This window comes from Oryctolagus cuniculus, chromosome 1, assembly GCF_051225735.1.
Source record: "Oryctolagus cuniculus isolate XC-2025 breed Fujian yellow rabbit chromosome 1, ASM5122573v1, whole genome shotgun sequence".
Taxonomy (NCBI): domain Eukaryota; kingdom Metazoa; phylum Chordata; class Mammalia; order Lagomorpha; family Leporidae; genus Oryctolagus; species Oryctolagus cuniculus.
Window position 1 is genome coordinate 229160872 of NC_142867.1, and position 15973 is coordinate 229176844.

Sequence of the window (15973 nt, forward strand, 5' to 3'; positions counted from 1 at the left end):
TCCTTGGAGTCCTCTAGCACATACTACGACATGCACAGACAAGCAAACGAGCGATGATGGGGATAACAGCCAAGCTTAATCTGTTAAATACATAAAATTTAGCAAATTACTGACCAGCCTGTTGACAGTTTTTTTTTTTTAGATTTTTGTTTATTTATATAACAGGCAGAGATAGAAAGAAAGAGTTTTCCCATCTACTGGCTCACTCCTCAAATGCCTGCAACAGCCAGGGCTGGGCCAGGCCAAAGCCAGGAGCTGGGAATTCCATCCATGTCTCCCACATGGGTGGCAGGGACCCAAGCTACTTGAACTATCACCTGAGACTCCCAGGGTGCACATTAGCAGAAAGCTGGAATCAGGAGCAGACCCAGGAGTTGAATCCAGGCACTTTAAAATGGGATGAGGGTGGCCGGCGCCGTGGCTCAATAGGCTAATCCTCCAGCAGGATGAGGGTATCCCAAGTGGTACCTTACCTTACTAGGCCAAATACTTGCCCCAGATGGTTTTTTTTTTTTTTTTTTTTTTTTTTGACAGGCAGAGTGGACAGTGAGAGAGAGAGACAGAGAGAAAGGTCTTCCTTTTGCCGTTGGTTCACCCTCCAATGGCCGCCTCAGTCAGCGCACCGCGCTGATCCAATGGCAGGAGCCAGGTGCTTCTCCTGGTCTCCCATGGGGTGCAGGGCCCAAGCACTTGGGCCATCCTCCACTGCACTCCCGGGCCACAGCAGAGAGGTGGCCTGGAAGAGGAGCAACCGGGACAGAATCCGGCGCCCCGACCTGGACTAGAACCCAGTGTGCCGGCACCGCAAGGCGGAGGATTAGCCTAGTGAGCCGCGGTGCCAGCACCCCAGATGGTTTCTATAAGAAAGAAATCTTGAGAGAACATGGTGTAAGTCTGTACTGCATCGTACAGTCACAATGGCAGTGGACAAAGCCTTGACTAGTTCAGAAGCCTGAATAAGCCTGGTTCTTCTAACACTTACTACTTACGTGATCATACACAAACAAAAAAAACTGCAGTTAACACTTTGAGCTGTAGAGTTTTCTTTTGTCTTGTTTTACTTATTAGAGAGAGAGAGAGAGAGAGAGAGAGAGAGAGAGAGAGAGAGAGGGACAGATAACTTTTCAAGCCAGGGCTGTGTCAGCACAAAGCCAGGCACCAGGAATTCCATCCAGACCGCCCACGTGGGTTGCAGGAACCCAGGTGTTTGAGCATCTTCCACTGCCGTCGCAGGAACACCAGCAGGAAGCTGGATTGGAAGGACGGGAGTGGTTGGATACCAGGCACGCTGACAGGAGACGCGACATCCCAAGCTGCACCATCACGCCTACTTTGAATCACAGGTATTTAATCGACAGAAACAAGCAATGTACACCTGTCTTGACAAGCTCAGGTAACTGTTGTTAACATAAAAAAGACATTCTAAGCCGGCGCCGTGGCTCAATAGGCTAATCCTCCACCTTGCGGCGCCGGCACACCGGGTTCTAGTCCCGGTTGGGGCGCCGGATTCTGTCCCGGTTGCCCCTCTTCCAGGCCAGCTCTCTGCTATGGCCAGGGAGTGCAGTGGAGGATGGCCCAGGTGCTTGGGCCCTGCACCCCATGGGAGACCAGGAAAAGCACCTGGCTCCTGGCTCCTGCCAGGATCAGCGCGGTGCGCCGGCTGCAGCGGCGGCCATTGGAGGGTGAACCAACGGCAAAAGGAAGACCTTTCTCTCTCTGTCTCTCTCTCTCACTGTCCACTCTGCCTGTCAAAAAAATAAAAAAAAATAAAAAAAATAAAAAATAAAAAAAAAAATAAAAAAAAAAAATAAAAAAGACATTCTTGGGAAAGGTGTTTGAGGCAGCAGGTGAGACGGCTGCCTAAGTCGCCTGTATCACATATCAGAATGCCTGGATTTGAGCCCCACCTGCACTTCTGATTGCAGCTTCCTGCTGATGTATACCTTGGGAGGCAGCAGATGACGGCCCCAGCCCCTGGGTCTCTACCACCCGTGTTTGAGACCCAGACTGAGTTCCAGGTTTTCCAGTGTCAGCCTGGCCCAGCCCAGGCCATTGCAGGCATTTAGAGTCAACTGGTTGACAGGAGCTCTTTCCATCTCCCTCCCCCAATCTCTTGTCTCTAAAATAAATTGGAAAAAAAAAAAAAAAAGAAAGAATAACCTTGCGATTAGACTCAATGGGGAAATATGCCAACAAAAAACTTTAAAGTACACAAGAAATAAAATAAAAACATAATAAAACATTTATTCTGACAGAGAACAAAAGGCATTTATAGAAGTCATATGCTAAGAAACAGACCTTTTATAGTGAGTTCAGACTTTAAAAAAGACTTGTAAAGACATGAAATGATTGTATAATTAAGCATGAACATAAAACTGTAAAAATGGAATATTAACATCTACCTTACGAGGCTACTGGACAATAAAATGATGTAAATGAAACTGCCCCATAAATTATAACGTACTCTAAAATTGAGCTGTAAAATCTTTAAAAATGTACTCAGAAATAACATAAATTTAAAAACATAAGTACAAAAAAAGGTTGGACATGTGTATGTGGGGTGGTGATGACGACAGCCACTGAAACGGAATCGGGAGCCACTGCTCGGAGCAGCTGGTGCTCCTAGCACAAACACGTCACAGAGTTGCAAAGGCTGCTCCGTCTGGAGCAGAGCATATCTTCAGTTATCAGGGTAGCAGAAAAACACCATGAATTACACATAAATTATTTTTAAGATTTATTTATTTTGGGGAGACCCAGATGGAATTCCAGGCTCCTGGCTTTGATTTAGCTGAGCCCTGTCTATCGGTGGGCATTTGGGGAGTGAACCAAAGGACGGAAGATCTCTCTCCCTCAGCCTTTCAAATAAAATGAAAATAAATAAAGTATGTATTTGAAAGGCAAAACAACAGAGAGAGAAAGAGAGCGGTCTTCCATCCACTAGCTCAATATCCAAATGCCTACAACAGCCAGGGATGAGACAGACTGAAGCCAGCAGCCTAAAATGTGGTTTGGGCATATGGAGGTGGCTATCTCCCAGAGTGCTCAACAGCAGGAAGCTGGAATCAGCAGCAGGGCCAGGGCTTAAACCTAGGCACTTCCTTCAGTATGGGATGTGGGCATCCCAGGGGGCATCTTAACCAATGTGCTCAAATATTTGCCCAACAAATTACTTTCTACACACAATCTCTCTTTTATTCCAATGTGACATTGAAGTTACACACTATTAATAGTAATTGGAAGGGAAATGCACAGGTGCCAAGCTTCTCATTGCTCAAGGTGTTGAGAAACTGAGTAGCACCAGGAAGGCAAAAAGAATTGGAAAAAAACAAAGGTGCCGGCCGGCGCCGCGGCTCACTAGGCTAATCCTCCACCTTGCGGCGCCAGCACACCAGGTTCTAGTCCCGGTCGGGGCGCCGGATTCTGTCCCGGTTGCCCCTCTTCCAGGCCAGCTCTCTGCTGTGGCCAGGGGCCCTGCACCCCATGGGAGACCAGGAGAAGCACCTGGTTCCTGCCATCGGTTCAGCACAGTGCGCCAGCCGCAGTGCGCCAGCCATTGGAGGGTGAACCAACGGCAAAAGGAAGATCTTTCTTTCTGTCTCTCTCTCTCACTGTCCACTCTGCCTGTCAAAAACAAAAACAAAACAAAAACAAAAAACAAAGGTGCCGGCAGCAGTATCATCAGAGCCACGGGTTGAAATACTGTCCAGGAGACTATTAAAATATCATTTTGTTGACCAAATGTAAGCAGAAAATATGTGTTTAATACACACAAAATACAAACTTCGATATTAATTCAACTGAGACAGCACAGCCAACAGAAAGCACTGCGGTGAAAGGAAGGGGAGGCAGGAAGAAATGAGCGCACACAGCTGGACAAAACACAGCAGAACGGGCACAGGTCAGAGTGGATGTGGTCCACGTGGCATGTCCCACACTGGCTGTGGCTCAGCCACACCAGCACGGATGCTAGTCCACACGGACTCAGGCAACTGGGCTGTGATTTAGTAGAGGCGCTCAAGCAGCGCATTATCTTGCCTACCCGGGGCCACAGGTGTGCAAGTATGTTTCCATGCCGGTGCCAGAAAGGAAAACTAAAGAGGACAAGAGACAGGGGAAAGCAAGCAGGAGACTGTACTGAGGAAGATTCATGCAGTCAAAATGCAGTCATAACAGGGCCGGCGCTGTGGTGTACCACGTAAAGCCACCACCTGCAATGCTGGCATCCCATATGGGCACCAGTTTGTGTCCCAGCTGCTCTACTTCTGATCTAGCTCCCTGCTACTGGCCTGGGATAAGCAGCAGAAGATGGTCCACGTGTTTGGGCCCCTGCCACACATGTGGAAGACCAGGAGGAAGCACCTGGCTCCTGGCTTCGGATTGGCGCAGCGCCAGCCATAGCAGCCATTTGGGGAGTGAACCAACAGAAGGAAGACCTTTCTCTCTGTCTGTCTCACTCTATAACTCTACCTGTCAAATACAGTCATAATGTTGCGCAACTATCACTGCTGTCTGGCTCCACAGCTACTCTTTGCATCTTGCACAACTGAAAGTCTACACCAACTAAATACCACTGCCCTCTCCCCTCAGCCTCTGGAAACCATCATTCCACTTTCTGTCTCTGATCCTTACTACCCTAAGGACTTCCTGTCGGTGGGATTATACAGTACTTGTATTTGTCTTTTTGTAACGTGCTTATTTTGCTTAGGCATACTGGCCTCAAGGATCATCCAAGGTTGAACACGTGCAGGTTCTTCCTTCCTTTTAAAGACTTAAAAATAGCCCATGGTATGTATAAGCCATCGTTTGCTTGTGCATTCATCTGCTGATGGGCACTTGGGTTGCTTCCATGTTTGTAAATAACATTGCTGTAACACCGGTACACAAATATCGCCTCAAGAACCTGTTTTCAACTCTCGGTTGTATATACCTAGAAGTGGAATTATTGAATCCTATAGTTATCATTCTATCTTTAATATTGTGAGGAGTTGCTATACTGGGCTCCACAGCGGCTGTACCATTCCACATTCCCACTGAGTACGCTGAGAGTTCTAATTTCTTCACTTCCTCACCAACACTTGTCATTTTCTAGTTTTTTTTTTATTTTTTACACCAGCCATTTGAATGGTGTAGGGCAGCATCTCCTTGTAGTCTGATTTGTATTTCCCTAATGATGGGTGATGCTGAGCACCTGTACATGTGGTTACCCGCCATTTGTGCATCTTCTCTGAAGAAATGTCTTTCTTATTGCTCTATTTTCATACAGCAACAAGATACTTACACAATGTACTTTTAAAACAAACGTAATTCATATCAAATAAAGATCCTGTAATCCAATCATCTGAGAGGGTTTTTACTCTAAGGGACAAGGGGAACAGTCCTGCACTCAGCAGGCTGCAGGGTTCTGTTCTTCCAGATACTCTCAATTCTCTCGAATCCCTGAGACACACTTTTTAAAAAATCTTTTTGTTTTATTTGAAAGGCAGAGTTACAGACAGAGGAGAGAGAGAGAGAGAGAGAGAGAGAGAGAGAGAGAGAGAATCTTCTATTCACTGGTTCACTCCCCAAATAGCCGGGACTGGGCTAGGTCGAAGCCAGAAGCCAGGAGCTTCTTCCGGGTCTCCCACGCAGGTGCAGAGGCTCAAGGACTTGGGCATCTTCCAGTTTTCTCCTAGGCACATTAGCAAGGAGCTGAATTGGAAGTGGCGCCCACAAGGGATGGTGCAGGTTTAACCTTCTACACCACAACACCAGCCCCAAATTCACTTTTAGTTTCTCTTACTTTCAGGATAGTTACTACTTCCTTCAGTGACAAAGAACTGGTACAGTGTTGTAAGAATTATGGGTTTGGGGCCGGCGCCACGGCTCACTAGCCTAATCCTCCACCTAGCGGCGCCGGCACACCGGGTTCTAGTCCAGGTCGGGGCGCCGGATTCTGTCCGGTTGCCCCTCTTCCAGGCTAGCTCTCTGCTGTGGCCAGGGAAGTACAGTGGAGGATGGCCCAGGTGCTTGGGCCCTGCACCCCATGGGAGACCAGAATAAGTACCTGGCTCCTGCCATCGGTTCAGCGCGGTGCGCCAGCCGCAGTGCGCTGGCCATTGGAGGGTGAACCAACGACAAAAGGAAGACCTTTCTCTCTGTCTCTCTCTCTCACTGTCCACTCTGCCTGTGAAAAAAATTTTTAAAAATAAAAAACCAACCAAACAAACAAAAAAGAATTATGGGTTTGAAGTTATACTGGTCGCCAAGTTCAAACTAAAACATGTACTACTGTGTGCCCCACCATGATCTAGTATTTTGTAAAGACCCAATAAAATCGAGACTCTAGAGGTGAGTGCCCTGCCTACTGGCTACAATGCTGCTCGGGATGCCCATGTCCAATCCCAGAGAACTCACATTCAAGTCTCAGCTCTGCTCCCTACTCCAGCTTTCTGCCACTGTGTCCCCTGGAGGCTGCAGGTGATGACGCAAGTAGTTGGGTCCCTGCCACTCATGTGGGAGACCTAGATCAAGTCCCCAGCTCCCACCTTTGGCCTTGTCACAGGTACCTGAGGTGTGAACCAGCACATGGGAGATATCTCTCTCCCTCTCCCCTCCCTCCCCCCTCCCTCCTCTCTCTCTCTCTCCCTCTTTCAAATAAACAAATAAACATTTTTTATAAAACTAAATGTTAGGGGCCGGCACCATGGCTCACTTAGTTAACCCTCTGCCTGTGGTGCCGGCATCCGTATGGGCGCTGGTTCTAGTCCAGGTTGCTCTTCTTCCAGTCCAGCTCTCTACTTTGGCCCGGGAGTACAGTGGAGGATGGCCCAAGTGCTTGGGACCTGCACCCGCATGGGAGACCAGGAGGAAGCACCTGGCTCCTGGCTTTGAATCGGCGCAGCACGCTGGCCGTAGCAGCCATCTGGGGGGTGAACCAATGGAAGGAAGACCTTTCTGTCTCTTACTGTCTGTAACTCTGCCTGTCAAATAAAAAAAAAAAATCTTTAAAAAATTAAATAAGTTAAATAAAAATCTAAGAACCCCTTAAAAGATAGTTATTATCTATAGAGTGACAATTGCCTAAATTGCATATTTTGTCTGTAATAAGTTCAAAGCACAAGTGGTAAGAGAAAACTTACTATTTCTTTCAGCAGTAACTGACTGGTTGTATTTCTTTTGTCTTTTAATATTCCATTGTACAAATACACCAAAATCTGTTTACCCATTCATCAGCTGATGAACAGACTGTTTTCACTCTCTGGTTACTATGAATAGTGCTGCTATGAGCATTTGTGTACAAGCTTTTATACGGACAAATACTCTCTGTTGGGGAAACTCATATCCTTGTAGTAGAACTGCTTGGTCATAAAGTAACTCTGTGCTTAACCTTCTGAGGAACCAGCAGCATTTTCCAAGTCTGCACCATTTCACGTATGAGCAGGTGTGAGGCATCCTTTTCCTCCACACATCCTCGCCCACACTTGTCTTTCTGGTTGTGGCCATCCTGGTGGGTATGAAGCAGTGTCACCCTACGCTTTTGATCTGCTAATGGTTCTGAGCATCTTTTCACAGGATTATTGGCCCTTTGTATCTCCCTGGAATAAATGCCTACTCAGATCCTCTGTTCATTTTTAGTGGGTAGTTTTCTTTTTACTGTTTTGTTGTTAGAGTTCATTATATATTCTAAATAAAAGAACCTGACCAGATTATGATTTCCACACAGATTCTTGCTTTCTGTGAGTTGTCTTGCCATTTTTCTTGGACTGGTTGTATTTCTGTTTTTAATTTTGTCATAGACAGTTTTTATTTTTGTCAAAATAATATACATATATCCAATTGAAAATTCAACAGTACCCAGTAACCCTCTAGGGAAAAGCAGCGACAGCCTGCTGGCTCAACCTTCGCCTTCCAGCCGCACACCCCAACATCAACAACTCTCAGCTCTCCTGGCTGTCCCACCTGGAGGTTACCTGTAGTCCAACGTAAGAAGCTTCTCTCGGCTGGCACCACGGCTCACTAGGCTAATCCTCCGCCTAGCGGCACCGGCACACCGGGTTCTAGTTCCGGTCGGGGCACCGGATTCTGTCCCGGTTGCCCCTCTTCCAGGCCAGCTCTCTGCTGTGGCCCGGGAGTGCAGTGGAGGATGGCCCAAGTGCTTGGGCCCTGCACCCCATGGGAGACCAGGAGAAGCACCTGGCTCCTGCCATCGGATCAGCATGGTGCACCGGCCGCAGCGCGCCAGCCATGGCGGCCATTGGAGGGTGAACCAACAGCAAAGGAAGACCTTTCTCTCTGTCTCTCTCTCTCACTGTCCACTCTGCCTGTCAAAAAAAAAAAAAAAAAAAAAGCTTCTCTCACGATGGCTTAGTTTGTCTATTTTTTTATATGAAAGTTTATCCATAATGACAAGTAAGGATGTGATTGTCTAATAACTCCCAGAGCCCCTCCCCACATCATTAATTCTATCAGCATCAGTTATACCATGATTTGGGATTGTATCAAACTTTAAACTTCATCTATTGGTTACATTGGTAACTAATATTTATATCAGAAACATTTTTAACACTTCATTACATGACATATAGTAGGGTATTAAGAGGGAGGAAAGACCAGCATACAACTGAGAAGGTTCCTCAAACATCTTGAATTAGAAACTGGCTGTACTTTTCAAATCCTGTTCCTCCCTGCTTAGTAAATAATTTTTCACGATTCATAGGCAAATGCTATACAGTAAATGTTATACTGTTTAACTTCATAGAAATACATCAGATCTTTTTAACTACTTCAATTACTCCTTAGTTCAGGAAACCCTACTCACTGGGTCTGTGCATAAGTCTGCTCTTCTGTTGACACGGTGACAGCTACAGAAGTTATAAGATGACACATAAGAAAGTCTTGTTGGGGCTGACACTGTGCCATATGGGCTAAACTTCCGCCTGCAGTGCCGGCATCCCATATGAGCACCAGTTTGAGTCCTGGCTGCTCTTCCGGTTCAGCTCTCTGCTATGGCAGAGAAAGCAGTGGAAGATGCCCCACGTTCCTGGGCCCCTGCACCCACATGGAAGACCCGGAAGAAAGCTCGTGGCTACAGATCAGTACAGTTCTGGCCACTGCAGCCATCTGGGGAGTGAACCAGGGGATGAAGACCTTTCTCTCTGTGTCTCCCTCTCTCTGTCTATAACTCTACCCTTCAAATAAATAAATAAATCTTAAAAAAAAAAAAAAATTCTAGTCAGTGTCCAAACCTAGATGTGCTAGCAACATGCTATGTGGATGACTTAAAAAAAAATTTTGGCATTTCATGGGACATGAGGATAAGGGTATTAGGCCCCGAAGTTCATGGCTTAAAATCTATTTATCTAGAGAGGAAAATCTTAAAATGTTTATTTAGAGGGAAGTTCATGGTTCCTCAGTTATTTACAACTGAAGAGAGGAAGGAACAGGCAGGGGCAGTAGAAAGCAAGCTCCCCAAGGCGAGAAACAATGCCAGACCTCTCACACACTTCATCTTCACTCCCACGTAAGGCCTCTCACACACTTCATCTTCACTCTCACGTAAGGTAGGCATTGTCAGGTGACAAGACAGCCTCACCTACGTCACTTATCAGAATGACACAGTTAGAGAGGGACTTCAACGCCATGCAAAGATTATCCCAAAGCCCACGGGCCTACATCTCATTTCCATTAAAAGGTATAACATTATGGTACAGAAAGTGCTCAAAAACAGTCAATAAAAAGTAGCAAATGTGAAAACTGGAAATTTATATAACAGTAACAGCCATTGCTGGCTCATTCTTTCAATTAATCCTGAGAGTCTCTAGTGCCATGTACTTTTTCAAATGCCAGAAGACAGCAGGGAACAAAATGGCAAAATCTCTGCTTCCAGAGAGTCTAGTTTCTAGTGGAAAGTAAGACAAAGGTAAACTAAAACACACATACAGATAATATTCTGAGCGGTAAGAAATACTAGGAAGAGGGAGTGACTGGGGCTAGTATGTTAGAGTAGGCTGGGGACACCTGAAAGGACATCTGGACTAAGGAAGCAGGGAGCCAGGCATGGGCATGGAGATTCCGGACTTAGCACCAAGGTGCCCAGGCCTCTATGCTTGCTGTTCACAGGAGCAGGTTCTCCCTAGAAATAAAACACTAAAGAAACCCCAGCTCCTCATGAGTAAACATCAACAGGATGCATAACCGCTGCTTTCTGAGCGCCACATAAAAGGCAGAATAGAGGCCCACATCTGGATACTCGGTTTCTAGGCTCTGCCTCCTGGCACAGGCCTGAAACCGCCCCTCGCAGTGTAGCGACCGACCACCCAAAGGGAGCCCGAGGTCCACCCACCAACTGCCTTTCCCTAATCTGCCAACGGCGCCAGAGTGGCCACCGGCAGGCCCTTCGGGAGCTCCCTTGGACAAGTCACTGTAACTCACTCATCAAAGCAGTGCTCACAGGCCTGCCTGCTGAACGAGAGAACCAGGTTCATTATGTTCAACTAGATTTTACACTAAAGTTTATTTAAAAGGGGCTATGAGATCACAACCTTTTTATTGTTCTTTATCTTAATGGTGATCAAAATTTTTAAATCTAGGAAGTTGAAATAAGGCCATGTGAGGAACACTGCACTTGGATTCTGAAGACCCAAGGCCCACCATGGTCATATGACTTACAGTGTCCTCTAACTTCAGTTTCCTCATTCGTGAAGTGGAGGTGAGAACACTACACCATCTCACCAAGCTGTTGTGATAAATTCTACTCAAACGTAACTTTTTTCTTATTAAGAAATCAAGTTAAGAAGCAAATGTAATTATAATAAAAATAGACAATGTGTTCATTAAGGAAGACCTTACAAATATCAATAGGCTTTAGGTTTTAAGAAAAATATTAGGGTTGTGCATTTAAAAAAAATAAACTCCACTGCTGCTGAGTTTCACCTGTTCCTTCCGCTCACAACCTTCTGTGAGTGTTAAAACGCCCACGTGGGTAACAGCATCACAACGAGAAGGGGAGACAGCAACTAAGGAGTTCTCACGGGAGGCACAAACGCTAACCTCAGCAAATCCTTTTCTCCTGGAGGTTGGTCATGCTCACGCTTCTGTTGAGTCTCTAGTCTCAGCAGACTCAGGGAGGTCCTTAGACAAGGAAGCAGTCATTTTTTTTTTATTTGAGAGGCAGACAGAAGCAGAGGGAGCTCCCATCCACTGATTGACTCTCCAAATGTCTTCGATGGCTGAGACCGGGCTGTGTCGAAGCTGGGAGCCGTGAACTCAGTCCAGGTCTCCCTAGTGGGTGGCACTGACCTAATTGCTTGAACTATCACCTCCTACGGCCTGCACTGGCAGGAAGCCGGAGTCGGGAGTCCAACCCAACTAATCCACTGCAGATATCTCACATGTGAGGCTAAACACTTGCTCTAGGAGGTAGTAATATTTTTTAAAGGTACATCTAACTTCTTTATTATAGGAGGTAGTAACTTTTTAAGCAATATAGAAGTTACTAAACTGACTTAAGTGCCACCATCTACAAAAAACTTTTTTTGGATCACCCTTGTCAGAAAAAAAATTGTTTTTCTCTGAACTCTTAACTGACTTTACACATAGAGCTCAGCTGCCTTGCATCAGTTTCTGGGGTCCATTCATTGCTGTGACGGCACCACGTCACTGTGTGCGGTCCCTTCTTCCTCAGAGCACCCTGCGAAAGGGCCATGAACAGCGTTCCCAGAAGACTCCAGAATCTGGACTGATCACAGGCAGACTGTTCTAGAAGCTGGAGACACTGTGCATGTGAGCATGTGTGTGTGTGTGTGTGTGCGTGTGCAAGAGAGAGACAGAGAATGTAAGATAGCAAACATGGCCAGAAGTAAGGAAAAGTGACCAAGGCAGGGACTTGAGACTCTCCCAAAGTCGCAAGGGTTTCTCAAGCGTCTAGGAGGGAATGCCAAATAACCGGCATTACAAGCATGCAAAAATGGTGCACGTTCAATCTTCTGAGAAAGAAATCCACCATCTGATTGGCCTAGTGGAACAGGAGGAGCTGGGAAGGATTTTTCTGAAGACAAAGAAAACCCTTAAAATTTAAGAGCCTTAGCCAGACTTCTGATTAAAAAAAAAAAAAAAAAAGAAAGAAAACCAGATTAATTTATCAGGAGACTCCCAGTGGAGCAGGGTGCATTCTGCAAAAGATATATTTGGAGGCAACATGGCAGAGTGGTTGGGAGCACTGGTGTCAAACTGCCTACGTTCAGATCCTGGCTCTGCCACTCACCACTCAAATAGAGCTGCGTGGTCTTAGCTAAGTTACTTAACTTGTGCCTTGACGTCCCCATATGCAACACGAGAACAATTAACAGGATCTGCTTCTTAGGACTGTCAGGAAATCAAATGATTCATTCGCCATCTAAACGGGACAATTCTATGAACTAAAAGGGACACTTAATGATAAAATCTGGACTGTGCAAAAACTCAAAGTGTACCAGGCAAATCAGGACATATGGTCACCACATAAATAAGTGTTAGAAGTAAAAAACCGGGGCCAGTGTTGTGGCACAGCAGGTTAAGCTGCGCCTGTGACACCGGCATCCCATATGGATACCAGTTTGTGTCCTGGCTGCTCCACTTCCAATCTAGCTCCCTGCTAATGCGCCTGGGAAAGCAGTGGTAGATGGTCCAAGTACTTTGGCCCCTGCACCCATGTGCCAGACCTGGAAGAAGCTCCTGGCTCCTGACTGGTCCAGCTTATGCTGTTGCGACCATTTGGGGAGTGAACCAATGATGGAAGATTCTCTCTCTCTCTTTCTGTAACTCTGTTTTTCAAATAAATAAGTAAATCTTAAAAAAAAAAAAAGTAAAAAAAGAAAAAAAAAAAACACAAACTAAGCCAGGCCAGCGTTATAGTACAGCAGGATAAGCTGTCACCAGCATCCCATATCCCATGTGAGCTCTACTTTCAGTGCAGCTCTCTGCCATGCCTAGGAAAATCAGCAGAAGTGGCCCAAGTACAGGGACACCTGTCACCCACATGGGATGAGGTTTCAGGATCCTGACTTGAGCCTGGCCCAGCCCCAGGTAATGCAGTCCAGCAGATGGAAGATCTCTCTCTCTTATCATTTCAAATAAATAAAATAAATCTTAAAAAAAGAAGTAAGTGAAGAAAGCAAAATTCCAAGCTTCAGTCCTTTATATAGAAACCACCTATAAGTTCAGACACCAAATGTCAACATCTGAATTATCCTCTCACCCATGCGCATGTTAGACCTAAGTAAACATACCTAGCTTTTTTGGGTAAATAAATGCTAAATGGCAGTTGAGTTGAGTGATATGCCCATCAACCTTGAAGCAAGATTGCCTCAGTATTGGCACCAAGCATCCAGCAAATACTAAGGATGTGCTAATGGCATCGGGCAGGAAGTTGGTAAAATGTGGCCCTCAGGAAGCCCACCTCCAATTAAGTGAGGAACTCCGCCAGGTACATACCCCTAAGTAGTGCCCACAGGCCAGTGCTGCAGCAAAGCAGGAGAACATGTCGGGAAAACATTGGAAAAGATGAGAAAGGCAGTTAGGAAGAGACATCAAGTATTCCAAGGCATCTCCAGATAGGTTAAGACATTCTAAAAAGGTAAAACAAAATTAGCATAAAGTATTTGTAGCACATGGCTGTTGTTTGGCCTAGGTTGCATCCATTTCTCTCTGTAAAATTAGTGCTCTTTCATTTTATATATTCTCATATGAAACAAAAAGCCCAACCAGGAAGAGCTCATACAGAAAGAGGGGAGAGAGGAGAGAATTAACCAGGGAAACTGATAACCCTGTGTGTGTGACAATGGCTCCTGGGGCTGGTGCTGTGGCAGAGCAGGTTAAAGCCCCAACCTGCAGCGCCAGCATCCCATATGATACCGGTTTGAATCCCGGCTACTCCACTTCAGATCCAGCTCTCTGCTAACGAGTCTGGGAAAGCAGTGGAAGATGGCCCAAGTCCTTGGGCCCCTGCACCCATGTGGGAGACCCAGAAGAAGAAGTTCCTGGGTTCAGATCAGCCCAGCTCTGTCTGGCCATTGCTGCCATTTGGGGAGTGAATCAACAGATGGAAGACCTCCCTCCCTCTCTCTCTCTCTGGAAGACCTCTCTGTCTCTCTCTCTCTCTACCTTTCTCTGTAACTCTTTCAAATAAATAAAATAAATATGTCTTCTTAAAAAAAAAAAGTCTTCATGTTTTAGAGATGCATGCTGACATATTGACAGAGCATATTTACAAGCATTTAGCCCAGTGGTTAGGACACGTGAATTCCGCAGTGGAGTGTCTGGGTTTGACAGCTGGCTTCGGCTCCTGACTCTTGCTTCCTGTTAATGGGCAGTGATGATGGCTCAAGCACTGGGTTCCTGCCACCTACCTGGGAGACCTGAGTTGAGTTCTCAGCTCCTGCCTCCAGTCCCAGCCCAGCTCCAGCTGCTGCAGGCATTTAGAGATTGAACTAACAGAAGGGGGCGTGCTCTCTCTCTGTGTCTCTCCAATCAAAAAAGAAAAAAGGTGCTATTTACAGATAAAATGATGTGATGCCTGAGATATATGCTTCAAAATACTCAGGATGAGGTAAGCTGCTGTGGATATACAGGAAATAAAACTGGTCATGATTGGGCAATTATTTATTTAATTTAATTTGTGTTTTCATAAGAAAAAGGAGTTTTTTTTAGTACATCTCTATAGTAGGGTCCCAATTTTATAAACTCATTTCCATTTTATCTGTGTTCACCTAATGCTAATAATTATGGTTATTTCTGCATGGTGAGTTTTGAAATAGCCTTATTACTTCATCTTTAAACTTTCTACACTGTTTGAATTCAAAAATAATAGTTGTGTGTTGCTTCCCTCAAAATGATACGTATATTTACTTAATTTATATTTATTTTATTTCACTTATTTGAAAGGCAGAGAGACAAAGACACAGTAAAAAACCTCCCAACTGCTGGTTCACTCCCCAAATGCCCACAACAGCTGGGCCTGGGCCAGGCCAAAGACAGGAGCCAGGTCTCCCAGGGATCAGAGGCAGAGCCAGGATTGAAACTCAGGAACTCGGATACGTGGTGTGGGCATCCACGCGGAATCTTAGCAACGGCGTGCCTACTTTGCTCTCTTGTTCCTAATTCCATTACTAATGCTCTACTTGGAGTTCAGACCACCTCAAGTAGATAAATGAATTTTGCTGCTGTAGATACAATGATTCAGTAAAAATATATTGCTTCTGACACTTCTCTTCTTTTATCCATTTTCAAAGCCTGACACTACAAACCTTAAGCTATATATAGCACTAAAATCTTAAGAATATGGCAGAAAGCAGGGTAAGGTTATGTAATCCAATCTTCTTAAAATGTACTACTCAACCTTTGGTCAAATTAGACAGCCCCAAAACATGCCCCAAAGTAGAGGAACCCATTGAGAGATGAAAGTGCAAAGGATAATGTAATTATGGGCTAGCTTCTTACCACTCAGAATGACATCTACAGGCCAGCGGCATCAGCATCACCCTATGCTCAATAGAAAGGCAGACCTACTAAACCAGAATCTGCATTCTAACAGCTCTCTAGATGATTTCTAAGCATATTAAACATGAGAAACAGGGATTTGGCTATTTTTATACAAACTTGCTTTAAGCTGAAATTAATTGGGTTGTATTTTTTTTAGAAACCTTTTATTAAATGACTATAAATTTCATGAGTACATCTTTAGGAATACACTGATGGGCTGTATTATAATATAGGAAATAAGTTTCTTTCGGAGGGAGGGAATGATAGATGTTTTAACTACCCTTACTTGAACATTACTCTATTTTTACAACATTGAAACATCTTGCTGTATCTCATAAACATGTACAGGTATTATGTGCCACTTAATATTTTTAAAGTAATTATGAATATATATATATACATACTTATAATTTCTGTCTATAAAATGATTCATTAAATGGCCATCGGGAAGATATAATCATATTTAGATCACAGA

At 45.1% G+C, this 15973-nt stretch overlaps 1 protein-coding gene across 13 annotated transcripts in view; it reads right to left on the reverse strand.

Annotated features, from left to right (window-relative positions):
* Positions 1–15973, reverse strand: part of SCAI (suppressor of cancer cell invasion) — a 166004-nt gene that overhangs the window by 95185 nt on the left and 54846 nt on the right. For 2 of the 13 annotated variants that reach the window (XM_089302567.1, XM_089302557.1), the window contains one exon: positions 13453–13478. The exons of the other annotated variants lie outside the window; for them this stretch is intronic. The gene's annotated coding sequence lies outside the window, so the exon portion shown is untranslated. The remainder of the gene's footprint in view (positions 1–13452; positions 13479–15973) is intronic. 13 annotated transcript variants of the gene reach the window in all.